The 25649-nt window shown below is 50.3% G+C and overlaps 2 long non-coding RNA genes across 2 annotated transcripts in view; both read right to left on the bottom strand.

The window, feature by feature from the left end:
* LOC134735205 (uncharacterized) overlaps positions 1–17654 on the bottom strand; it is a 39800-nt gene extending 22146 nt beyond the window's left edge. Inside the window, exons 1-2 of the long non-coding RNA XR_010118040.1 lie at positions 17523–17654; positions 9316–9433 (exon numbers count right to left, since the gene is read on the bottom strand). This is a non-coding gene — a long non-coding RNA (uncharacterized lncRNA). The remainder of the gene's footprint in view (positions 1–9315; positions 9434–17522) is intronic.
* Positions 1–25649, bottom strand: part of LOC134735208 (uncharacterized) — a 107252-nt gene that overhangs the window by 58760 nt on the left and 22843 nt on the right. The gene's annotated exons all lie outside the window — the stretch shown is intronic.

Here is a 25649-nt window from a genome sequence, read left to right as displayed (position 1 = left end):
GTCATCTTCTTTCTGCACTCTGAGCCTGTGATGCCATTGCCTGCCTCCTGCTGAATGTCCGTGCACCTCTGTCATAGCTCACACCAAATTTGCAAGTATTTCTTTCCCCTTCTGTCTTTCCTGTCATGGAACTCCTTGGAGGAAGGGCTGGGCTACATCCTCGTGTGTGTGCCAGAGCCTTGGAAGCATGCAGGCAGGGCAGCTTTACCGTTTTCTAAATCAGGAAATGCAGATGTAAGGAAAGTAAGCACCTTGCCCAGGGTCATGCAGCAGGTGAGTGCAGCAGCTGCGTTGGGCTGTGTGACTCTGCACAGAGGAGTGGGTGAGGAGGAAGAGCCACTAAAGACAACAGAGCTGGAGGGGCAAGGGACCTAGCGGGGCACTGGGGACGAGGAGTCTGGCCTTATAGCCTCCGTGATGTAGCAGCAGCAGCCACACTGTTGCTGCGTCCTCTGCACTTGCTGTGTCCCCCGTGCCATGCTGCCATGCTAAGAGCTTCACACACGTGATCTCATTTCATCCTCCCAGGTGTCCTGGGAGGTAGGTCCTATTTGCTCATCCCCATTGTATAGGTGAGGACACTGAGACCCCAGAAGGCAAAGTGACCTGCCATCAGCCACACGGCTGGAAAGAGAAAGAGTCAGGATTAGAATTCAGTTCCTCCTGACTCCAAAGCCCATGTTCTTAACTGCTACCCTGTTTTGCAGACTTTAGAATAGGCAGGAGCCACCCCATCTCTCCCAGAATGGCCTAGTTCTCACCATCTCTATTTGAGACTCATTGATTGATTATTGATGGATGTATTTGTGGTCTGGCTCTGGGGCCTCTTGGCCAGGCCCTGGGCAAGGACAAGAATGGGGATGAGGTGGGGGTCTTCCAACCCCAGGAAAGGCCCTCAGGCTGCCTCCGCCAACCCCCAGCATCCCTGCTTCTGGCCTCCACCACTGCCAACTTCCCTCCGCCCCTGGATTTAAAGTCACAGTGACAATTAATCACCCAGTGACATGGAGGGCAGGCTGCAGAGGAGTTAATTAATTAGGGAAATTTCTCCCGGCCCTTTGAAGGTGAAATGTGTGGGGAGGGGACAGGGCCAGGGACAGTTATTATTCAAGCTGAACAAGTTGACTCTGAGAGGCTTCGAGAACAACTCCAGGGGAGCTTTGAAAGGATGGAGACCTCACCAGGGTAGCCTGGAGTCCACCCAAGACTGCCCCTCTTAGCCCATCTCGAGGTTTCAGACACAGTGGGATGGGGTCCTCCTGCGCCAATGGGCTGGGGCAGACCTGGAGGCAGAAGGGCCTCTAGGAACCCAGGGTAATAAGAAGCCACAGCTGTTACCTACATTCCCTCATCAAATCAAAATAGCCAATAACGCTGCATATGCCAAAACCCCTGGAGAATGATTTGGGTGTCCTTTGTACAGCTTGGATGCTCCAGACACACAGGCAACTGGGAGAGGACCCTATGAGACCAGCGCAGGCTGCAGCGGGGGAGGGAAGGGAAGGTGTGGGCTTTTCAATGTCCTCCTTCCTCCTTCTGTCACCATAGCTTGGAGGGGTTGATCCTCTTGTGCTGGCTGGGGTTCACTGTTACCTGCCAGGTGGCCAGCTGCCCATTCTCTCCCACAGCTGGAGCAGGCAGTTGACTTGGTCATGAGATTTAGAAACAGCAGGACGCTCCCCCCGACCATGCACAGGGTATCATCCTTCTGCAGTGCCAAGACTCGGAAACTAGAGAGGTATTGAGGTGACAGAGATGCTTAGGACCTGGACTCCACCTTGAAAGCACCCACAGACCCTCCTACACCATTGACAGATGAGGCAAAGGTCTGAGTCCCAAATGTGGTAGATGTGAAGCTCCATGGGATCACAAAGGAGGGCTTCAAGGAGGTGGTGTCATCGGGGGTGAACACCTGGGAAGAAAGCTGAAATTTCAACAGGCATCCATTCCAAGCAGAGGGAGCAAAGAAGAGGAGGTAGCAGTTTGCACAGCGCATGTGGGGAAGGGTGAAGCAGTGGACGAGGTGGGCTCAGTCTACGGTGGGTGGACAGGAAGCCTGAGGACGGGGCATGAGGCAGGAAAATTGAGGTGGACGGTGGTGGAGGGCCATAGAGGACGGGGCTGGACACTACTCAAACATGGTGGGACGTCAGCTGGAGTTCTGAGACAGGGCCTGTCTCAACGGAGGGCTCTGGGCTTAGAAAGAGCCTATGGCAGCTGGGGACAATAGGTTCTTTGGAGAGGGGTGAGGTGAGGTGGAAAACAGCGGGAAGCCAGGTTTCACAGTCCAGGAGAGAGATGAGGATGGCTTCAGCCAGGAGACAGAGCAAGGGGGAAGGGAGCTCTGGTTCACAGTCCACCAACTCCGTGCTGGGCACCACACCAGAAGCTGCACATTCACCTTCTCCCTTGGATCTCAGAACCTTTATTATCTCCAGGGTTCCTGGGCACCTAGGGGGACTAATGAAGCTGGGTGAGCAGGTTCTGTACACCTGTGCAGGTATCTTTTCTCCATTCCCTCCTCCCTGCTGCCTCTTGACATCTCCTTCCCACCCTGAACAAGGGCGAGGTGCCTGGACATACTGCCGGTGCCCAGCTCAGGGCTCCTCACAGCGAAATCGTGGAAAGCAAGGCCATGCGGCCCACGCCACCCCAGCCTCCTCCCCCATCCCTGCCCCCTCCAATCATTTATGACAGGAAGAGAACCTAATCCCGAATCTGAAAAACTATGTGATGGAGGATTTACAGTATTAGAAGGCAAACAGTGGCAGGTGTAATTAGGAGAAAAATTTGTCATGCTCTCGACTCGGGGAAGAGAAGGGAAGGTCTGGCATCACAATCTCCCCAGTGTTTACCCAGCATGCGCACACACGCGGGGGAGCGGGCGCTGGCCACGGGCAGATTAATATTTGATGCAAGGAAGAGAAACGCATGCTGTTCATGTTTATTTAGGATATTGTGAAATACAGTGAAATTTGCAATTTTATTGGATTTGGGGGGACGGTGTTTTGGAGAAGTCTTAAGCCGCATGGTAGGACACGCACATCTCTCTGGAGCATAGAGGCACCAGCTTTGGTGGCGAGCCCCCTCTACCCCCCTTCCCAAATCCAAACTCTGACTTCCATTCCCCTCCTGAAATGAAAGAGGATTGGCCCCAGGAGTACAGGTGGAATAAGACAGAAATCTCAGCTGGGCCTCTTAATTTGGAGTTTAGTGGCATGTGGCTGGCACAGAGAGAGGCCATCTCTTAGGGAGGGGGGGAATTCTTGTCAATTACACAAGGGCTGGAAGCCAAGGCTGGGCGGCTTTAAACACTGGTGACCCTGGCCCAGCTTGTGGGGCGCTGGGAGGGAGTGGGGAGAAATGGGAAGAACGCAAGATAAAGAGAGCTGTTCTCTTTGTATCCAAGAAACTGTTTCATGGAAAGGGCCTTAGACGGCATGAGTGTAACCTTCCTCCTTCAAGGAAGGGCCCAACTCTCCCATTTTTCTTTCCCTAAGTGGTCATCTAGCCTGTGCCTCCACATCCCCAGTGTTGAGAGCTCATTAGCCCATTTCATTGTCAGATATTGCCCAATGGAGAACTTTTCCTCAGAAACAGCTTCCAAGCTACGTAGTTAGGTTGGGATGAGGGGAGGGGAAGCAAGGATCGGGGCACATGGTATGCTCATATTTGTGTTAAATAAAGGACAGATCAACAGAGAGAGATGCTTGCACGCACAGTATATTTCTGAAAAAACACATAACAATTGGTAACAGTGGTTGTTTCTGGAGAAGGAAGCTGGATGATGATGAGCCGGGGGAGCCTGGGCAGCCAGAGAGAGAGACCTACTTTTCACGGTACACCCTTTGACCAATTAAATTTTTCATCATGTGAACTTAGTATTTTTTCCTCAATAAAAATCTGATGTTCATTTTTAAAAAGAACATATTTTCTACTCCAAGAACAAGCTGAGATAAAGAGAAAATAGTATGGTATGAAAAGCCATAGGATGAGCTATAGGGAGTAGAGGAAAGAAAGGGCTGCAAGGAGACAGAAGACACAGCAGCAGAATGTACGCCACACATGCTGGTAGGCGGGCGCACGCACGGAGAAATCACACTGATTGCTATATTCAACCAAAAGTTGTCTGTCTCCTTGCAACTTCCACCACTTTCCCACTGTCCTAGCTCTACCAACTGGGTCATGCAGAGGAAGTCCTTTCCCTCTGCCCCATGGCAGCCCTTCAGGTGTTTGAAGATAGAATGAAATTCCCCTAGAACTGTGGCTGGCACCTATAAATATCCAAGCTGGCCCTCTTGCACCAAGACTTCTCTCCCCTACCACATCTTGCCGCTCCTTTTCTCCAGCACATGACTTCTCCTGCCCTCATGAGGCCTGCCCCTGAGGTCAAACGCTTCTCTTAGGCTGGGAGCTCAGAGCGAGGCCGAGATGCCTCCAGATTGGGGGCGTCTCTGCAGTTGTCTCGTACTCTCTGACTTGGACTGAGGCGCCACCTTCTTCAGCACAAACTGTGGACATCTGGAGCCTGATGGCCTCAGAGACCATCCAATTCCCACATTTTACAAATGGGTAGGCCGGGCATGCGGTGGCTTACGCCTGTAATCCCAGCACTTTGGGAGGCCAATGCGGGTGGATCACCTGAGGTCAGGAGTTGGAGACCAGCCTGGCAAACATGGCGAAACCCTGTCTCTACTAAAAATACAAAAAAGCAGCTAGATGTAGTGATGCGTACCTGTAGTTCCAGCTACTCGGGAGGCTGAGGCACGAGAATTGCTTGAACCTGGGAGGCAGAGGTTGCAGTGAGCAGAGATCGCACCACTGCACTCCAGCCTGAGTGACAGAGTCAGACTCCATCTCAAAAAAAAAAAAAGAAAGAAAAAAAGAAAAAGAAAAGGAGTAAACTGAGGCCTGGGACAGGCCACGGACTGGCCTGAGGTCATGGAAATGAGATCTTCCTGTGTCTACTTCTCCTTCCTCTTGTGAGCCTGTGGAAGCTCCCAGCAAGACGGAACCTTGGGCAGGCCCCTGGGAGAACTGGGAGCAAAACTAGCCAGCCTGCTGTTGGAAGTGGCTCTGCTTCCAGGATAGACAGAGAGCAACAGAACCCAAGAGAGGGCAAGCCAGACAGGGCGTGAGGTTAACTTGGGCTTGCAGGAAAGACAGAGGTGAGGCAGGCACCAGCATGCGGTGTCAGTGGGAGGGTGGCTATGCTGATGCTTGAGTGTACCGGTGTGTGTATGTGTGTGTTGTGTGTGCACATGTGAGTCCATGTGGTGTGAGGTATGTGCCTGTGTAAGTGCAGGGACTCTGTGTGCCTGTGTGTGCACATATGAGTACTGGAAAATATGCACACTGACAATGACCAGGGTGTGAGGGAGTGTACCTCTATGCTCTCTGCCTCTGCTACAGCCCTCAGCACACTGACTTGTCTGCATTTGTTCCTAAAGCTACCTCTTCCCCTGAGCTATAAGCTGAGATTCTGTCTTTTCAAAAAAAATCTCAGTAGTCCCAATGCCAAGTACAGCACATGGCATATAATAGGTGCTCAGTCAGTGTTTGCTGGACTGACCTGGATTGAATTGAATTGAACCGAACTGAACTGAATTTCCCCAGTGTGTCTCTGTGCATAGGAGTCTGTATTGGGGAGAGGGAATGAATCTGTGCCATGTGGGCAAATGCTCATGGAGTGTCCGTGCATGCGTGTCTGGGGTGAGTCTTCACATTTACATGTAGGTCTGTGTGCATGCTGTGAACATGCCCTGGCACAAGCGAATTCAAACCACATGGAGGGAATGTGCATACGTGTGTATGCATATGTGTGTGTGTGAGTGTGTGCGTGCACGTGCCCACTCCCACAGCCTTCTCATACATGCAGGCAGCCCGCTGGCACCCCAGCTTCAGCTCAGCTAGGCTTCCTCCCCATAAACCCGGAGTAGCTAAAATTAGTATGAAAATGGTAGTGTTCGGTTAAAAGGAAGGGGGGTGGGAAGAGATGAGGGTGCCCATGAGTGCTATTTTATTTCTCAGTGAGAGGATAAAGTGATTTTTTCTACATAATTTTTGATGTAGAGGCTAAATTAAGCCGGGGAAGAGGGACAAAGCAACTTTCGCCCTCATTAGTATTCTGGCCGCGTTGGCCCAGGCACGGCAGTTATGTATTTTTGCAAGTATGCATATAATTTATTGTGGAGAACACAATTTACATGGTAGTCGATGCCTGTTTTATAGCCTCACAAATAGATGTATGAACTCAAGCATATAATGGCCCAACCAGCAGGCGCAAATACGTTCTAAATCTTCTAAATGTGCTTCACAAAAATGTAACTGAGGAATATAAAACAGATCAATTCTTGCATGTTATATATTGGTTTTTGATTTACAAATCTAATCTGGGACATTTCTTCAGAAATGAGGGGATTTTTCCCCCACTCTTTCCCCTCCTCTTCTTCCACCAACTTCTCCGTGCACAGACCTCGCCTGCTGGTCAGGTGCCAGCAGGCATCGCCACTTCTGGGATAGGCATAGGTGCCCGTATGTGTGCTCATGTGTGGGGGGCACACTCTTTCCTGTCTGCCTGGGTGTGCACTCATATGAGTGTCAGGAATCTGCAGACCTCGGGTGGAAGGGAGAGAGTGGTTTCTCTCCATCTGTGTGACCTCCCCGATTTGAGACTGAAAATTTGGGGAGAAGGGCTGATGAGAGGACCCCATGGGGGTGTGGGCATCTATCAGATGTGTTCCCTCTGGGCTCCTGCTTAAATGGCCTATTTTCTTCTGAGACCCAAGCTGTCTTCATGACTTATTGGAGCAGAAAAGGGAATGAGGGTCCTAGGGATGAAATTAAACTAACGTGTTGAGTTGCATTTTAAATGTGCATTTTATCAGAAATATTTTAGTCAACCTATCTTTAGGTACATGGCTTTTTAAAAAGCCCATTCCATCAATAGTTGAATGGACACATAAATGATGGTGTACTCATAAAATGGAATATGATACAGCTAAGAAAATTTGAGCCAACGGTTGCTTCCTACAACAGCATGGGGAATCTCACAAACAGAATGTAAAATGCAAGAAGCCGGACCCAAAAGAGGACCTGCTACATGATTGGATTTATCAAGTCCAGAGCATGAACTGAACCCAACTATTGTGTGTAGAGATGGCAAAACTATCAAGGAGAGCAAGAGTATTTGCCATAAAAGGCAGAATGGTGGTGTCCTTTGGGGAGGAGGATTGGATAGAGTAGAGGAGGGGCTTCTGGGGAGGTGGTAATGTTCCCCTTGACCAAGTGGTGGTTTCATGGATATTCACTTGGTGATACATTACTGAGCGGTACTTTTAAAAAGTCCACTTTTTTGTATGTGTCTTATATTTTGCAATCAAAGCATTTACAAAAATAGCCCTTAAGGACTTATAATAAAAAGCAGGCACCCCAGCTCCACCCTCCCCAGCCCTGTTTCTCTGAAGGCAACTACTGGCAACCATTTCCGGATGTTCTCTCCAATCTCTAGGAATGTCGTGGAGCTTCTTTCAAATCTCTCTATCAGTGAAATTGTATAATCCTTTTTATTTCTGTAAGGTCAGTAGCAAGGTCTCCACTTCCATTCCTGACTTTAGTAATTTCAGTTTTCTCTCTCTTTTTTTTTTTCTCAGTCAGTTTAGCCAAAGGTTTGTCAATTCTGCAGATCATTTCAGACAACCAACTTTTGGTTTTGCTGATTTTTCTCTATCGTTTTTCTGTTCTCTGTTTCATTTATCTCTGCTCTAATTTTTTTATTTGCTTGCTTTGGATTTAGTTTGCTTTTGTTTTTTCAGTAAGGTGGAAGGTTATTGATTTGAGATCTTCTATTTTAATGTAGGTGTTTACAGCTATACATTTCCCTCTGAGCACTGCTTTTACTGCATCCCGTAAGTTTTAGTATGTGTGTTTTTGTTTTCATTCATCTCAAAGTATTTTCTAATTTCCCTTGTGATTTATTTTTTGACCCTTTGGTTAGTTAGGAGTGTGTTGTTTAATTTTTACATATTTGTGAATTTTCAAATTTCCTTCTGTTTTTGACCTTCTAATTTCATTCCTCTGTTGTCAGAGAACATATTTTGTGTAATTTCAATTTTTCTAAATTTATTGAGATTTGATTTGTGGCCTAAGATATGATCTATGCTAGAGAATGGTCCATGTGCGCTTGAGAAGAATGTGTATTCTGCTGTTGCTGGGTGGAATGTGCTCTTCAATCGCTGTTAGAAAGCAGTGTCTGTTAGGTCTAGCTGGTTTACAGTGTTTTTAAAGTCTTCTATTTCCTTACTGATCTCCTATCTAGTGTTCTATCCATTACATCGATGAAATTTTTTATCTCATCTATGTGATACTTATAAGGTACAAGTCACAGCCCTAATTTCAAGAGGTTCACAATCCAGTGGGGGTGGGGGAGCTTCACTTCCACCCAGCTGGGCCACCCCATCCCTGATCTCTAATATGGGGGGATCGCCCTCATCCCCATACTGTCCTGCAGCCTGGGGTCTTGGGCTGTGCAACTCCCCATCAGCCTCAAGTATCTCCGTCTCTCCCATTCCCAGGCTTACTAAGCCTGGTGCAAACAAAGCAGAACTGGAAGAGGTCTCGAAGACCACGTGGAGGTCAATGCCCTTGTGGTACAGATAGGGAAACTGAGGCCCAGAGAGGGGCAAGATCTCGTTCCAGGTCTCCTGGAGAGCCAGGCCCAGTGATGTCCTATCAATCTGCTCAGCCCACAGCACCATGATCCAGTGGCTATGGAGAAAAAGGGAACTGTCGATGTCACCCTCTGTGTCATTTCCATTTGTAGTATGGGGTGGTGGCAGACAAGGCCAGTATTAGAAGGAGTGAGGGGGCTGTGTTGAACGCACATCCCAGAGCACTTAGAAGACCCACGCTTCCATCCTAGCTTAACCACTCTGAGCTGTGTGAGCTCGAGCAAGTCACTCTCCTGCTCTGAACTTGTTTCCTTATGTGCAAAATAGAAAATATCGTAAGCACTACACCATTCATTGAGTCCCTACCAAGTACCCAGTACTGTACTCATACAATTTCATTCAATCCTCCCGACGGCCTTGGGAGAGGTCAGTACCTTTGGCATAGGAAGAAAGGGAGGCCCCATAAAGCAAACCACCCACCCAAAGCCACAGGTATTCAAGCCTCACCCTCTTAAGGCTCCAAAGCTAAAGCACAGAAGCTGCCCGGCCACATGGCCCTCCATCCACCCTTGCAGTGTGGGTTTACATATTTACGGGAGGAGGCGGGGTGCAGTTAAAGAGGGACTGAGCGTCAGCTGACACTCACCATGGGATTACTGTTCATTTCCTCAGGTGTGATCCTGGCATGGCCAGTTAGTGACAGGTACTTACTGAAGTCATTCCACATGAAGTCACCTGATATCTGGGATTTGCTTTCAACTACCCTGGCAAAAAAAAAAAAAAAAGAGGGGACAGATGAAATGAGATGGACAAAGCTAATAATTGTTGCAACTGAGTAGTGGGTACTCGGGGTTCATTAAATGCTCTCTCCGGCTTTTAATGTCTGAAATTTTTCACAAGAAAACATTAACGAAAACCCTCACGTGTCCTGACTCCAGGTAGAGCCCACCTCGGGAGAGTTGGTGGTTTTCACATAAACTTGCCCCTGCGCGGGGACCCACCCGAACCTCTCAGCGTCCCCGATGCCAGCAGGAGTCTGGTCTCTGGGTGGGGTTGGCTGTACGGTCTGGAACACAGGTGTGGCTGCGTAACCACATGTGTTTCCCTGCCTGCCCTGGTCACCCAACCACAAGGGGACCCACCATTCCCCAGTGTCGGGACCATCAAGACAGCCATTTTCTCCCTTGACCCAGGACAGCCCTCCTGAGGGAAAATGGAAGGAACGGAAGCCTTTGCTTTAAATAATGGGGGTGCGTGGATGGGATGGCTCTGCAGTTCCCTTCCCAAACACACCCCAGCTGGGGGTCTTCTCCTGCCAGAAAGGGGAGGCTTGAGCTGGACTTCTAGGCCTGTATTCACAGCTAGCATCTCCATGGCAACAAGCCAGTTAGAGGGGCCTCAGTCCGGCCCCTGGAGCCACTTATCTGCACCCACCTCAGGAGGGCGGCATTAATAGGCTGGTGCCTGCTCCCAGCTCTCAGCTCCCAGGCCTCCCTATGACTCCCACCCACACCGCACAGACACTGTCCCTGATATAAGGAGCCCAGGAGACAGAGGTCCCCCTCCCTGGCCACACATTCACACACACACACACACACACACACACACACACACACACACACACACACCACACACATTCTAACTCTCTTTCTCTCACACATACACATACACACTCGCACTCTGTCTCACATACACACTCAACACATACACGCACAGAAGCATACCTTCCTCTCTCACAGACACACACACTCTCACACTCTCCCCCGTCTCTCTCCCTCTCTCTCACATACACTCCCACAAGCACAGTCTCTCACACACATTCTCTCACACACTCTTCCTCCTTCGCACACACACACTCACACTCTCCCTCTCACATACACACACACCCCAGCACACACTGTCTCACACACCACACACGCACAGCACTCTCTCACACATGCATACACGAACACACGTACACACACACGCATGCACACACACACTACACACATTCTCATACTGTCACACATACACATACACACACTGTCACACATACACACATACACAGGAGTATACCTTTCTCTCTCACAGGCACACACACGTCCCCCATCTCTCTCTCCCTCTCTCACATACACACCCGCAAACACACACACATTCTCTCACTCTCTTCCTCTCACACACACATACACACATTCTGTCTCACATACACACACCAGCACACACTCTTACACACACACACCAGCACACACTCTCATACACACATACACACGTCAGCACACACTCTTACACACAAGCAGTCTTACACACACACCAGCACACTCTTACATACACATACACACCAGCACACTCTTACACACATACATTTACACAAGCACACACACCAGCACACACTCATACACACACCAGCACACACCCTTCCACACACCAGCACACACGCTTACATACACACACCAGCACACTCTTACACACATACATATACACCAGTACCTTTTCTTATACACTAGCACACACACTCTTACACATCGGCACACACTCTTACACACGTACACACACCAGTGCATTCTCTTACACACACACCAGCACACATTATTACACACATACACCAGCACACACTGTCACACACCAGCACACACTGTTACACACCAGCACACACACACACACACACCCTGCGGTCAGTTCAGTGGGAGGAAGGAAGAGGCAAACACTGACCCCCTATTCATACACGTGCTCCCACCCACTCAGTCACACCGCAGTGCTCTAGTCTGGGAAGCTCCTGGCTCTTGTGTCAGATGCCAGATGCCCCAGTGTGGGCAGCGTGGTGCTACCATGCAGCAGTAGGTAAGCTACGGAACCTCTCTGCCTAGTTTCCTCATCTCTACCTTGAAAATAATTAGACCAACTACCTATATCAGGTGTAAAGCTTAAATTTCATCATGAGAACACAGTAGATGCCCACCCAATAAATACTTCCTCCTTCCTCCCACTGAATGTGGGAAAATTCTGTTGTTTTTGGAAGACTCTGCTGGGCTCTGGCTTAGTGAGGTCTGGGAGTCACACAGCTCAGCAGGTGTGCAGGGCTCTGCCGTGGACCAGGGGCCTGATGTGAGCAGCCACGTGCTTTCTCGGAGCCTCAGTCTCCTCCTGTCTGGGGCCATAAGGACTAATGAGTTAAGAAGTCATTTAGTGCCATGCTTGGTATGTCCTCCATGTTGGTAGTATTGTAGGAATAAGAACAATGACAGAGCTATGATGCTGAGAAAGAGGCTTACTGTGTCCCCAGCTCCCCACTGACACATGAGCTCGGCTGGTCCTCAAACGTCTATGTGGGAGCTAGAACATCCCGATTTCAGATGGGAAATGAAGGTTTGGAGACTAAGAAACTCATTCAGGCCACAGAGCTAGAAAGTGGTGGCGTGGGGATTGGAGCCCAGGCAGCTGGCTCTGCGCCGATCTCAGGGCCACAGTGCAATCAATGCTCGGGAAGCAGTGATACTGTCATTATTAATTAGAGAGAGCGGATGGATCACAGACCTGCTCAGCCGAGAGCCAGAGCCCTCACTTGGCAGAAGACAGGCATGAGGGCCTAAGTGGGGCAGCCCCTCACTGAGGTCACCCCTGCGGTCAGCAGAGCTCTGGGCACCACCTGGTCACATGCCTGACATCACAGGCCCAGTCTCGTGTTCCTAGAGTGCCCTCCCCCAGATCAGGCTGCTGAGGAGAATTTAGCATCTGCAGTTGACTGGGATGGCAAAGGGACTGGGGGGCCTGAGTGGGCTCTCGGTGGCAGAGACCCCTGAATCCTCCCATAAATCCCCCCATATAGTCTTTCTTTTATCCCTTCCTCCTCCCTCCCTCTCTTCCCTCTTTCCTTTCCCCTTAAATAAGTTTGAATGTTTCAGTTCCTTGTAAGCGATCTCTCACCCTCACCAAGACTGTGCCCCTACCCTGCCCCATTCTTCAAGCTGGACAGCACAGGGGGGTACCTCTGCCACTTCTGCAGAATCCCTGGCCTGGCCCAAGGAAGCCAACCCCCGCAACTTCTTCGTTTCCTCCTCTGTGGAATTGGGGTATTGAGTCCTAATTCACAAGGTTGTTGTAAGGACTAATGGAGAGAGCTTAGAAAAGCCCAGAGCAAGCTGGGCACGACGGCTCACACCTGTAACCCCAGCACTTTGGTAGGCTGAGGCATGTGGATCACCTGAGGTTGGGAGTTTGAGACCAGCCTGGCCAGCATGGTGGAACCCCATCTCTACTAAAAATACAAAAATTAGCCGGGCTTGGTGGCAGATGCCTGTAATCCCACCTACTTGGGAAGCTGAGGCAGGAGAATCGCTTGAACCCGGGAGGCGGAGGTTGCAGTGAGCCAAGATCGCGCCGCCACTGCACTCCAGCCTGAGCAACAGAGTGAGACTCCATCTCGGAAAAAAAAAAAAAAAAGAAAGAAAAAGAAAAAGAAAAGAAAGAAAAGCCCAAAGCGAGGCTGGGAGCAGTGGCTCATGCCTGTAATCCCACTGTGGGAGGCCGAGGTGGGAGGTAGCTGCGACTACAGGCATGCTCCACCACGCTCAGCTAACTTTTTATTTTTTGTAGAGACAGGGTCTCCCTATGTTGCTTAGCTTGGTCTTGAACTCCTGGGTTCAAACCATCCTCCTGCCTCAGCCTCTGGAAGTGCTGGGATTATAGGCAAGAGCCACTGTGCCTGGCACAATACTATTAATTACGGCCCTCCTACTGTGCCATAGAACACCTCCTATCTAACCATAACTTTGTATCTGTTGACTAATCTCTCCCCATCCCACCCTCACCACCCCCAGCTCCCTGTTTCTGGTAACCACTATTTTACTCTCTACTTCTGTGAGAACAGTTTTCTTAGACTCTCCATATGAATAAGATCATGCAGTATTTGACTTTGTGTGCCTTGCTTATTTCACATAACATAAGGTCCTCCAAGTCCATCCATGTTGCCACAAATGACAGGATTTCATATTTTCGTGGATTAATACTGTTCCATTGTTTCTATGTACCACATTTTCTTTTTCACTCATCCACCAATGGACACTTAGGTTGATTCCATATCTTGATTATTATGAATAGCCCTGCAATAAATATAGGACTGCAGATGTCTCTTTGACATACTGATTTCATTGCCTTTGGATCCAGTAGTGGGATTACTGGATCATAGTAGTTCTATTCCTTCCTGGATCATAGTCCTTTTCTTTCCTTTTTCCTTTCTTTCCTTCCTTCCTACCTTCCTTCCCCTCCCTCCCTTCCTTCCCCTCCCTCCCTCCCTCCCTCCCTCCCTCCTTCCTTCCTTCCCTCCCTCCTTCCTTCCCTCCTTCCCTCCTTCCCTGCTTCCCTCCTTCCCTGCTTCCCTCCTTCCCTCCTTGCCTCCTTGCCTCCTTCCCTCCTTCCCTCCTTCCCTCCTTCCCTCCTTCCCTCCTTCCTTCCTTCCTGTCTTTCTGTCTTTCTAGTCTTTTCTTTCTCTTTTGAGATAGGGTGTCTCTCTGTTGTCCAGGCTAGAGTGCAGTGGTGTAATCATGGCTCATCACAACCTTGAACTCCTGGGCTCAAGCAATCCTCCCATCTCAGCCTCTCAAAGTGCTTGGATTACAAGCTATTTTTAATTTTTTGAGGAACCTCCATACTGTTTCCCATAGTGGCAATACTAATTTACATTCCCACCAACAGTGTATAAGAGTTCCCCTTCCTCCACAACCATACCAGCACTTGTTATTTTTTGTCTTTTTGATAATAGCCATTCTAACTAGGGTAAGATGATATCTCATTGTAGTTTTGATTTGCATCTTCCTGATTATTAGTGATGTTAGGGCCAAATGAAGTGGCTCATGTCTGTAATCCCAGCACTTTGGGAGGCTGAGGCAGGCAGACCACTTGAACTCAGGAGTTTGACACCAGCCTGGACAACATGGCGAAACCCTGTCTCTACAAAAACTACAAAAATTAGTCAGGCATGGTGGCACACATCTGTGGCCTCAGCTACTCAGGAGGTTGAGGCGGAAGGATGGCTTGAGCCTGGGAGGCAGAAGTTGCAGTGAGCCTAGATCGTGCCACTGCACTCCAGCCTGGGTGACAGAGCCAGATCCTGTCTCAAAAAAAAAAAAAAGTGATGTTAAACATCTTTTCATATACTTGTATACTTGTTGGCCATTTTCATTTCTTCTTTCGAGAAATGTTTATTCAGGTCTGTTGCTTGATTTTTAATCAAATAATTTTTTTTTTGTTTTTTTCTGAGACAGGGTCCCAAGCTGGAGTGCACTGGCATGACCATGGCTCACTGTAGCCTCAACTTCCTGGGCTCAAGCAATCCTCCCTCCCCAGTCTCATGAGTAGTTTTCTGCTACTGAGTTATTTGAGTTCCTTACATCTTCTGGAGAGTAACTCCTTATCAGATGCACAGTTTGAAAATACTTCCTCCCATTCTGTACCTCCCTCTGCTGATTGTTTTCTTTGCTGGGCAGAAGTTTTTCAGTTTGGTGTTATCCCACTTTCTTCTTCTGCTTTTGTTGCTTGTGCTTATGAGGTCTTATCCAAACGACCTTTTCCCAGACCAATGTCATAAGGCATTTCCCCCATGTTTTCTTCTAGTAGCTTTATAGTTTGGGGTCACGTGGACTCTTAAAGCTAGAAAGGACCTTAGAAATCAGCTTACCCAACTCTTCACTATCCAGATGGAGAAACTGAGGCACAGGGAGGGGTGTGCTGGAAGTTACCAGCATTTAGGTGGCAGTGTTGCTGGTGAGATCTCCCAGCACAATCCTTGGATTGAGGGGCAAGGATGGGTGATGTCCTCTCATTGTTCTAAGAGGTTGCCAAAAAATTGTGCTGGGGACAGGTGAACCAAGATACTGAGAAACGGGCAGCATTCGTTTCCTAGCACTGCTGCAACAAATTGCCACAAGTTTGGTGGCTTCAAGAGACAGAAATGTATTCTCTCACAGTTTCAGAGTCCAGAAGTCTGAAATCAAGGTGTTGGCAGGGCTGCTTCCTTCTGGAGGCTCTGAAGGAGAATCTATTCCTTGTCTTTCTCCCACCTTCTTGAGGCTGCTGGCAATCTTGGTGTTCCCAGGCTTGTAGCTGGGCATCATTCCAATCTCTGCCTCTGTTTTCACATGGCCTTCTTCTCTATGTTTCTCTGTGTCTCAAATCTCCCTCTTCTGTCTCTCATAAGGAAACCAGCCATTGGATTTAGACCCACCCTGAATTCAGGATGATCTCATCTCAAGATCCTTAATTACATCTGCAAAGACTGTATTCTAAATAAGGTCACATCAGGGGCACTGGGATTTAGGTTTTGGCCATATCTTTTGAGGAACATAGTTGAACCTGCTCCGAGAGCTCCCAGGGTCACCATGGAGAAGGGGAGAGCAGTAGCAGCCCCAGAGGCAACCCTCTCGGTGATGGCCTATCCTCCCAGGCTGGGGCCTGCCCTCCTTTCTCATTCCTGCCCTGCAGATGAGTAAATTCAGACCTGCTGCTGGCTCCTGCTACTGGGGCCAAGGCCAGATGTGTATTGGAGCGCCAGATCTTTGAGGGACCTTTTCGCGTCTTCCCACTTGAGGGGCACTGTGCTGGATGCTGGGGAGGAGCCGAGTTCCTCTTTCTGAGGCTCTCACAGTCTCCCGAGGGAGCCAAACCCAAACTCCCACATGGAGGAGTGAGACTGCGGGGCAGAGGCCAACACAAAGCTGTGGGGCTGCTGAGGGGACAAGGAGGAGATGCAGGAGGGACAGGAAGTGAAGAGAAGGATTTTGAAGGAGAGAAGTGGGGAGGAGGTTCCCATGTGAGGGCCAGGGTCCTAAGAGCCCTTGGTTCAGAGAAATGCTGCAGCCTGTGTGATGCTGGGGGCGGGTGACTGGAGGACCCTCCGCTGGAGTGCCCAGGCTGCCCCAGGGGATTCTTATCACATCTGGTGTCATGGGCTGACCCCTCTGCCAGGCGCTGAGCTCCCGAAAACAGAGGCTAGGCATTCCATCACAGCATCCCCAGCACGAGGCCTGGCGTGCCCCTTGGGAACCTCAGAGTAGAGGACCACCCACCAGTCTCACTTCCGACACATTATTACCCCATTATTACCCATTATTACCATCAGTGACTGACTCCACAGTGTCTTTCTTTTCATGCTTGTGTTTTTGTTGTTGTTGTTTGTTGTTGTTGCTTCTGATAAGGTTTTGCCCAGGCTGGAGTGCGATGGCGTGATCATGGCTTACTGCAGCCTTGGCCTCCCAGGGTCAGGTGATCCTCCCACCTCAGCCTCCCAAGTAGCTGGGACTATGGGCATGTGCCACCCGCCCAGATAATTTTTTATTTGTTATAGAGATGGAGTCTCCCTATGTTGCCCAGGCTGGTCTTGAACTCCCAGGCTAAGTGATCTTCCTACTTTGGCCTCCCAGTGTGTTGGGATTACCAGCATGAGCCACCTCGCCCAGCCTCTTGGTTTCTTTATGTACCACCATGGATATACACACGCACGCACACACACACACACACACACACACACACCCTTCAAGGATTGGAGGCAGCTTGCAGAAAATGCACAACAGGGTAAAATAAAATTTAAATAAGTGGAAGTGAAATTGGGACCAAGGGAAAATGTGGGCGGAGATACTAATATCGCCATCATGTGTTGAGTGCCTGCTGTATGCAGGATGCAAATTGGTGCTTCCAATTTCTCAGGGGAGGAACGGAGCCCAGCAAGGGAGGAGACTGGTCATCTCAGGCTCCCAGAGCTTTAAATTTGGAAAAGCTCCTGGAAGTGCCTGAATTCAGTCTTCTACACAAAGTGAAATGCTCTCTACTTCATTACTTCATTGCTCATTTGTTAATTTATGCAACAAATCCTTATAGAGCACCTACTGTGTGCCTGCTGATAAGCACTGGTCAGAGCCAATCCTCGCTCTTCCTAAAGTTCTCTCCGTCGGTGGTCTCTCTGGTGCCACTTGCTCTGTTGCTCTGTTCTGCTGCAGGGAAGATGGACACAGGTGCAGAGATGAGGCCCAGCCTGCCAGGGCCTCTTAATAAGACAGACAGTGGAGCCCAAATCCACCTAGGTTTTCTGGAATGGGAAAGACATCAGTGCTGGGCATTCTCCTACATTGCCTTTCATTGAATGTGTCATAATGCATTGCGATTGTGGGCTGGAAGCTCAGCTTCTCTGTGCCTCTGAAACCTCATTAGTAAGGTGGAGAAATGTACCAATGTTGGTTTCTTAGTTTTGACAAAAATACAATGCTGGCTGCTGACATAAGATGTTAACAGTAGGGGAAGCTGGGTGGGGAGATTATGGGAACTCTCTGCACTATTTCTGTGACTTTTCCATATATCTGAAATTATTCTAAAGTGAAAAGTTTATTTAAACAATTAAAGGACCTGTCTGACACATTGGCTGTGAGGAAGACTTACTCAGAACACTGTTTTGTTTTGTTTGGTTTTGTTTTGTTTTTGAGATGGAGTCTCACTCTGTCGCCCAGGCTGGAGTGCAGTGGCGCTATCTCGGCTCACTACAACCTCTCTCTCCCAGGTTCAAGTGATTCTCCTGCCTCAGCCTCCCAAGTAGCTGGGATTACAGGTGCACACCACCAGGCCCGGCTAATTTTTTGTATTTTTGGTAGAGACAGGATTTCACCATGCTAGCCAGGCTGGTCTCAAACTCCTGACCTCAGGTGATCCGCCCACTTCAGCCTCCCAAAGTGCTGGAATTACTGGCATAAGCCACCGTGCCCAGCCCAGAGTCTCACTTTTCTTGCCCAGGCTGGAGTGCAGTGGCACAATCTTGGCTCACTGCAAACTCTGCCTCCCGGGTTCAAGCAATTCTCCTGCCTCAGCCTCCCAAGTAGCTGGGATTACAGGTGTGCACTACCACACCTGGCTAATTTTTGTGTTTTTAGTAGAGATGGGGTTTCACCATGTTGGCTGGGCTGCTCTCAAACTCCTGACCTCAAGCAATCCACCCACCTCGGCCTCCCAAAGTGCTGGGATTACAGGCATGGGCCACCATGCCTGGTCAGCACACTGTTAAGCATTGGTCATTGTTACTGGATTCTCACAAACTATTGTCGTGGAGATTTCTAATTCCCATTTTTCAGACTAGCCTCAGAGAAGTTCTGTGACTTGCCTGAGGTCACACAGATAGCTTCAGGCAACATCTGGATTTGAACTCAGGCCTGACATGCTCCAAAGGCCATAATTCTTCTACCACACTGTGCCCCCTCTAGCATCTTAGTGCTTTTAGTGACAAGGACGTGACCACTTTGCCTGGAACAGTTCTGTGAGGTGGGAACTGATCATTATAGTTAGAAATGATCAAATGTGCCTTCCTGTACATTTCATGTAGGGATATTTTCCTGTAGCTTTCATGGGTTGATCTTGGCTCCACTGCTTAGGACTGCATACAGCACATCTCCATCCTGTGCCCCATGCAGCCCTCAGGTGTGTTAAGCAGAGTCCACATTCTTTGCTGAGGTCAAGCTCCGTGGTGTGCCCCCCCACCCATAGCACAGCCAGAATGCATTGCTCAGGCCTCAGTTCCAAAGACCAAATGGAGGTCCACCTCCCCCAACCCTAGTCCCCTGAGCAGGCCCACCTCATTTGGTCAGCTTCCCTCTTTAAGTGAGGGGCTCAGAGCAGACCCAGGGCTCTGGGTGAGGCCCCCTCATGCTGAGCCATTCTCTTCCTCAAGGGATCTGAACGTCTTGGTTCTGCTCCTGCAACCTGGGAGTAAGGTAGCTTTGGAGAATCCTTCTCTTGCTACCTAAATGAGGTAAGAAGAGCATGATCCAGGCTGCTGCAAGCCACAAGTCAGAAGACACAGTGTTCAGTCCTGGTGTCTCTGTGCGGTGGTGTGGTCTTGGGCAGTCCTTTAACTCTCCTAGGCCTCAGTTTCCTCATCTGTAATATACAAAGATCAATAACAATACTTCTTGTCCCCTCCTACCTCCCAAGCGAGCCTGGAATGAGACAGGGCACCCAAGCTTTGGCCCTCCCACAACTGTTAATATTTCCCTACAGATGAGCACATCCCACGAGGGACCCTAATGCCAGTTTTCTTGCATTTTTCCCCAGGAAGTGTGTGGTTTCTTTTGGGGCAGCAACTCTGTTTTATTTACCTTTAGATTCCCCACTGCCTAATAAGATTAACATCAGAAAACACTTATACAGCACTTAGTCTGGGCCATGGTCAATCTTGTGAGGTAGATCCCATTATTACCCTTATTTTATAGACAAAGAAGCTGAGGCACAGAGAAATCCCCAGTGCTGTACCTGGCACAAACACGTGTCCAACATCTGGCTTTGTTAGATGGATGCAAGGGTGGATGGGTGAATTAATGAGGGGACTGGTGGATAAGTAAGTGGATGAGTGGGTGGATGGGAGGATAGATGGATGGACACATGGGTGGGCAGAGGGATTAGGAAATAGATGAGTGTATAGGTGAGTGGGTGAGAGTGGGAAGGTGTGTGGAAGGATGAACGAATGGATAGGCAGATGGATGGGGGGATGAGCAGATGGGCAAATTGATGAGTGAATGGATGGATGGATGGTGGCAGGTGGTGGATGGTGGCAGGTGGATAGATGGCAGATGTGTGGATGAGCGAGTGAATGGATGAAAGAGTGGATGAGTGGACTGGTGCATGGTTAGTGGTTAAGTTCTTGTGTTATCAAGTCCTGAGAGTGGGGAGGTAACTTTGGGACCATTTAAATGGTGCAGGCATTTAGAAATAGCAAAGGAAACCTCTTCACCCTAACAGCGAGAAGACCCTAGGAGCAGGAGTTCCCCTCCCATCCGACCCATCCACCCAGCCCAGATCCCTAGGCAGGCAGCCATCTCCCTGCAGATCTCTTCTCCCCCACCCCTGACACTGCCCCCGGGCAGCCCCCCATGCCTGTGGATGAAAGGTTGGCAGAGGCAGCGGGTGGGCGGGCATCTTGTTCCCTCATTGTCAGTGGTAACCTTCCTCCCAGCTGCTTGTTCTGCGTAATGTTACACTTGTCTTCCTGCAACACTTGGATACCCGAGCCAATTTTGTCATGCAAATGAATTCAGCAATTCAGCCCATTGTAAATCCCGAGGAGTGGGTGCGTGCCTCGCCAAGACAGCGGAGGCGGAGGCGGGGCTGCGCTGGGATGTGAGGCTTTCCTGCTGCCCCTTTCAGGGCACAGAGGAAGGGCGTTACAGACCTTGCTGCGGACCTCTGGCCCATTCCTCCTAGAATCCGAGACCATTAGAGCCAGAACAGGCCTTAGAGATGGATGCCCTCCCCAGAGAGGGCCAGTGTATTGCCCACAGCCACACAGCCCATTAGCCAGGGTTCAGCCAATTTTCCTGACTCTCAGGAAATAACTCTCAGCCATAACTCTCTCTGTGAGGTTGAGCTGAGCCTGCCACCCTGAATCTACCCCTGCACCCAACCCAAGCTGCAGGGGAACCCTGAGACCTTCCACGGTCCAGAACCTCCCAGAAGCTAGCTGTGTTACAGGGCACGGAACTGACATGTGGACTAGGGACAGGTCTGACCTGGACAGCCAAAAGGGTCTAGGGAACAGTCTGTGGGTCTAGGCAGGTGTAGGTCACATCTAGGGATGTTGGCAAGGCTGGGCTGACAGGTATTACCGGTTGGGGGTGAGGGTGGAGTGAAATGCCAGGTGTTCTGCCAAGGAGGACAGGCTGGGACCAAAGCCAGGACATCATCGTCAGCAAAAGCAAGGGAGACAGTGCTTGGGGACAGGGCAGATGATGAGTGACAGCCCACAGGGCTGCCTGTAGGCTAGCGTTGCCTGAGGAGGGCAAGGACAAGGTACCAGGACACACTGCCCCAGCTGGAATGCTGGCAGCGTGTAGTGGGTGGGGGAGGGAGAACTGGCATTTGTTTCAAGGTTGCGTCATGCCAGGCACTTCACACCATCCCCAGATAATTCTCATAGTTATGCTTGGAGACAGATGTTGTCCCCACTTTATAGATTAGAAAACTGAGTCCAGGGAGGTTACATGCCTAGCCCCCAAAGTCACACAACCTGAAATGGAGATTTAACTTTAAATCCATGAGATGCAGGCATTCCAGAGTCTATGCTCTTTCTGCTCCACATTCTGCCACTCCTGCCAGACTCTGCCATCACTTATCAGCCCCTTATTGAGTTAGTGACAGCTGGGGACAGTGGGGGGCAGGGAGTTGACAAGGGCAGTGGTCACTGGTAGAGCCCGGTTTTCCAGGAGGTGAGCATTTCCAGCTATTTGGAACACTCAAGGGACCCCATTGATGCACTGGATAAAGCCCTGTCTTCTTCCTCTGGCATTTGAGGTTCTTCCCAACATGCCTCCCCCCCCCATGCACACACCCACCTCCTCACTGTTCCCACTCATCCCACACTCTTCTTTGCCTCCGGGTCTTTGCACAGGCTGTTCCCTCTGCTTGGAATGTCCTTCCCCACCGTGTCCACTATCTAATCTTCAAGTCTTGACTCTACTGTCTCCTGGACTCTCCATTCCCCACCCTGGACCAGGCTGGCTCCTCCCTCCTCTGTACTCCTATAGTTTTCTCATTCACTGCACTGGTTGTTTGTAAGAACTTATATTGTGTTGGTTTTCCCCACTAGTCCTACAGGGCCAGAGTGGCTCCTGTGTTCATACTGCAGATTCTGTGGTCAGCGACCCCCAGGCTGACCCTCTAGAGGAAGCCCCTCTTCCAGTCTGTAGTGCATCTCCCCCTCAATCACTAAATCCCTGTGCTGTTGATGCTGCCCCTCTCAGTTGGCCTGAGTCAAACCAAATGCAGATCAATCGACTGCTAAAAGCACTGGCATTCCCAAGCCTGGCCCAGGTCATTCTGAGGAGGCAAGAAACCAGAACAGCCTCAGATATAGGCTCAGGGTCCCTGGGGCTGGTGGCAGGGCCTTGGGTCCCCTCTTCCTCTGACGGCTGCAAGCATGCACCAGTACTCTCCTGCCTGGCCAGCCTCCCAGGCAGAAGCAACCCAGAAGGCAGGATGCTGCCAAAGAAAGCATCCACGGTTTTCCCACAGCTGTGAGACCCGGTCCTTTGTCCGGTTCTGCCTGGAGCCTGCGGCGTGCCCTGAGCTGGGCCCTTTCTTCCCTGGGCTCAGTTCTCATCAGCCAACTGACAGGAATGGACTCGAACAACGCCAAGGCCTCCCCTCTATGGGAGCATGTGACAAGGATAAAACATTCACTTACAGCTCAGATGCCTTTCCCTGGAGGCCCCATCCTGGGTCAGATGAAGGAAGCAGTACTGAGCTGTCCAGAAGGTCCTTAGGGCCACCAGAGGAACAATCATTATAAAGATAACAGCAGGCTTACCGAGCACTTAGTGTGTCCAGGCAACGTGCTAACGAACCTTCTATAAACTACCTCATCAGTCCTTTCAACCACCCTATGAAGTGGGCTACGTTATTGTTCCCAGTTCACAGATGGGAAAGGGGCCAGAGAAATGTCCTCCTCCCAGGCTACACAAAGCCCAGTTCCGCTGACCCAGCCTCTAGTCTTTCACTGCACAGCTTGTCCCCATCTGGCCTTAGGCTTGGCCTGAGGACACTGTGAGCCTCTCTGCCCAGGTCTGCCTGCCCCCTTTGCTGGAGAGGGTGGTTCCATAGTAGATGGAGGGAAGAGGATGGCTAGGGGGAGGTTACACACAGTGCGCCCGTGACCAGAGTGCCCGCACATTCCCCAGTGCCTGGCTTCTCATGGGCACTCCAAGAAAATGTGCTGGAGGAAGGGAGGGAGGGAGGGACCGACAGGTAGCTGGTATTAACAGTATATGACCCCTCCACATCTCCACATCTCCACGTGGACAGTGGGCTGGGTTATGGGAGGCTCCCATCTCTCAGCCACTGCACAGGCGAGGCATGGATCCGGATAAAGACCCCAGAATCACAGGAACCTGCTCTGCCCTCCCTCAGTGGGAGGCCCCAGACACACCCCTTCCCCTCTCCACACCTCAATTTCCCCCTCTGTGCAATGTCAGAATGGAACCAAAGAACTGCCGGCACTGCACCCCCCTTCATTGCTCTGCCACAAACCCCCAGAGCTCAGGGAGCCCCTGGGTGCCCCCGACTGGCACCCCTGCAGCAGACCACGCTGCGGGCACCATCCAAGCACTCCTCTCGGCCATTCATCCAGGGCTGCGGGGTCCTCCAGCTGCCCGCACTCATGCCGCCGCCTTTTGCTTTTGCTGGCATAATGTATGCCCCGTGCTGCCGCCCCAGTCACTCAATCCCGGCCGGTCTGCGGAGGCAGAGATAGTCCTTAATGAGAAGAGCCTGGGCTTTATCTGCTTTCTACTTCAGCCATTATCTCCCCCAGTCTATAGACACGCAGTTACCTCTGACAATAACGCTCAGAGGCAACAAATGCTGATGAGTTTTCTATGCAGTCCGCACAATAAGTCTATCAAAACAACCTCGGAAAATTATGAACCCCCATGACAGACAAATACAACCGGCTTCGGCGTGAATTTAGAGCCCCAACGCTACGTTTCTTTTAATTCTTCAGGCTTCCCTTATCTCTGCTGTTCCTCTTCTGGTGAAGAGATAACAGTAATTCTTCTCTGTACTGGATTTTTTTTTTCTTTCCCTGCCCCCCCTTGCTTTTTTTTTTTCTTCCACCCACTGAGTGAGATGTTTTCCATGTCTTTCTGCTTGCTAAAGATAAAGGGTTAAAGACCAACTTATGTTGGGTGCTGGGGAAGGGGGGAGGGGGCAGGGGAGAGGGGAAAAAAAGTAATCAGCATTCAAGAGATTGCTATCGGAGAAACCGCGCAGAGAACAGTAATTTTGCTGGCTTCGGCGAGGGCTCTCTCCACTCCCCCCGCTTTTTTATGAATGCACATAATGCCTGGAGTGTTGGGGGCAGATAAAAGAATTAGCAGCAGCCAGGGGGACGGAGGCCTGGAGAACAGGGGAGAATTAGAATGTCTATCTTTGTCTCTTCCGGCTCATCCAACCAGCAGAGGCTCCCGGCTCGTAAACAATTTAATCTTTTTGCTACAGTTAAAATACAAAGACAGCAAGCTTCCTTCTTCCAAATGGAAAAGGGAGGAGGAGCAGGACAGGAGGAGAATTGGGTTGGGGGCTTGTCGGGGGACAGGGTGTGGGATGAGGGACAGGGAGCTAGAAAAGGGCTGACACCACAAACTTTCCTGCTGCCCGCTTAACCCCTTGGCCCTTGAGACCTCAGAACTGCCAACACTGTCCCCGTGGGGGTCACATACAACCCCAGCCTGCTTGGGTCCAGCCGACCTCCGGGGCAGGAGGCTCAGTCACTGGGGGTGGGAGTCTTGCTCCTGTCAAGGGGCCCTGGTTCCTGTCTTCCTGGGAGGTGGCAGCTGTTGGCTGTCCCAGGATTCTGCCCTTGGTCATCCCACTGTCAAGGTCTGTCCTTTTTTCTCCTCCTCTTCCTTCCTGTCCCACTGGCTTGCTCTTCTCCTGATCCTAGGCTCTGGTGAGAGCTCTCAAGTCACGCCTTCTCTTCCCCACCAGGATAGGGACTCCTGTGGCGACTCTGCCCACATGCTCCCTACACAGGGCAAGAGTGGGGCTCACTGCATAGGATGGGAGCTCCAGCTCTTCAGTTACTGCCCAAGACCAGCCACGGAGAAAGGCTGAGATGGGATATAAGCATGCATGTGTGCCTCCATCTCTCTTGCTGTCTTACACACACACACAGTGGGATGGACAGAACTCGAGGGAAGAACACCACTTAGAAGGAGGTGGAGCCCTTCTGAAGACAGATCATTTGGAGGGACCTGAAAGTTAACCAGAACAAAGAAACCTCCTGAGGGGCCCTGTGGATAGAGGATTAGAGGAAGGTGCACCCTTCCAACACAGGAAGGCCGGTGGCCCATGCAACAGATCTGCTGGGCATCCTCAGGGTAGCTTCTACCCTCAGTGCTTAAGATACCCCCAGAGTATGGGTGGTTTTAGCCATTCTGGTTGGACCCTTGTCATGTGCAACATGAAAAGTCCAGTTTTCACAGG

The sequence above is a fragment of the Symphalangus syndactylus genome, chromosome 20 (assembly GCF_028878055.3).
Source record: "Symphalangus syndactylus isolate Jambi chromosome 20, NHGRI_mSymSyn1-v2.1_pri, whole genome shotgun sequence".
Lineage (NCBI taxonomy): Eukaryota > Metazoa > Chordata > Mammalia > Primates > Hylobatidae > Symphalangus > Symphalangus syndactylus.
This window is presented reverse-complemented; position numbering and strand designations above follow the sequence as displayed.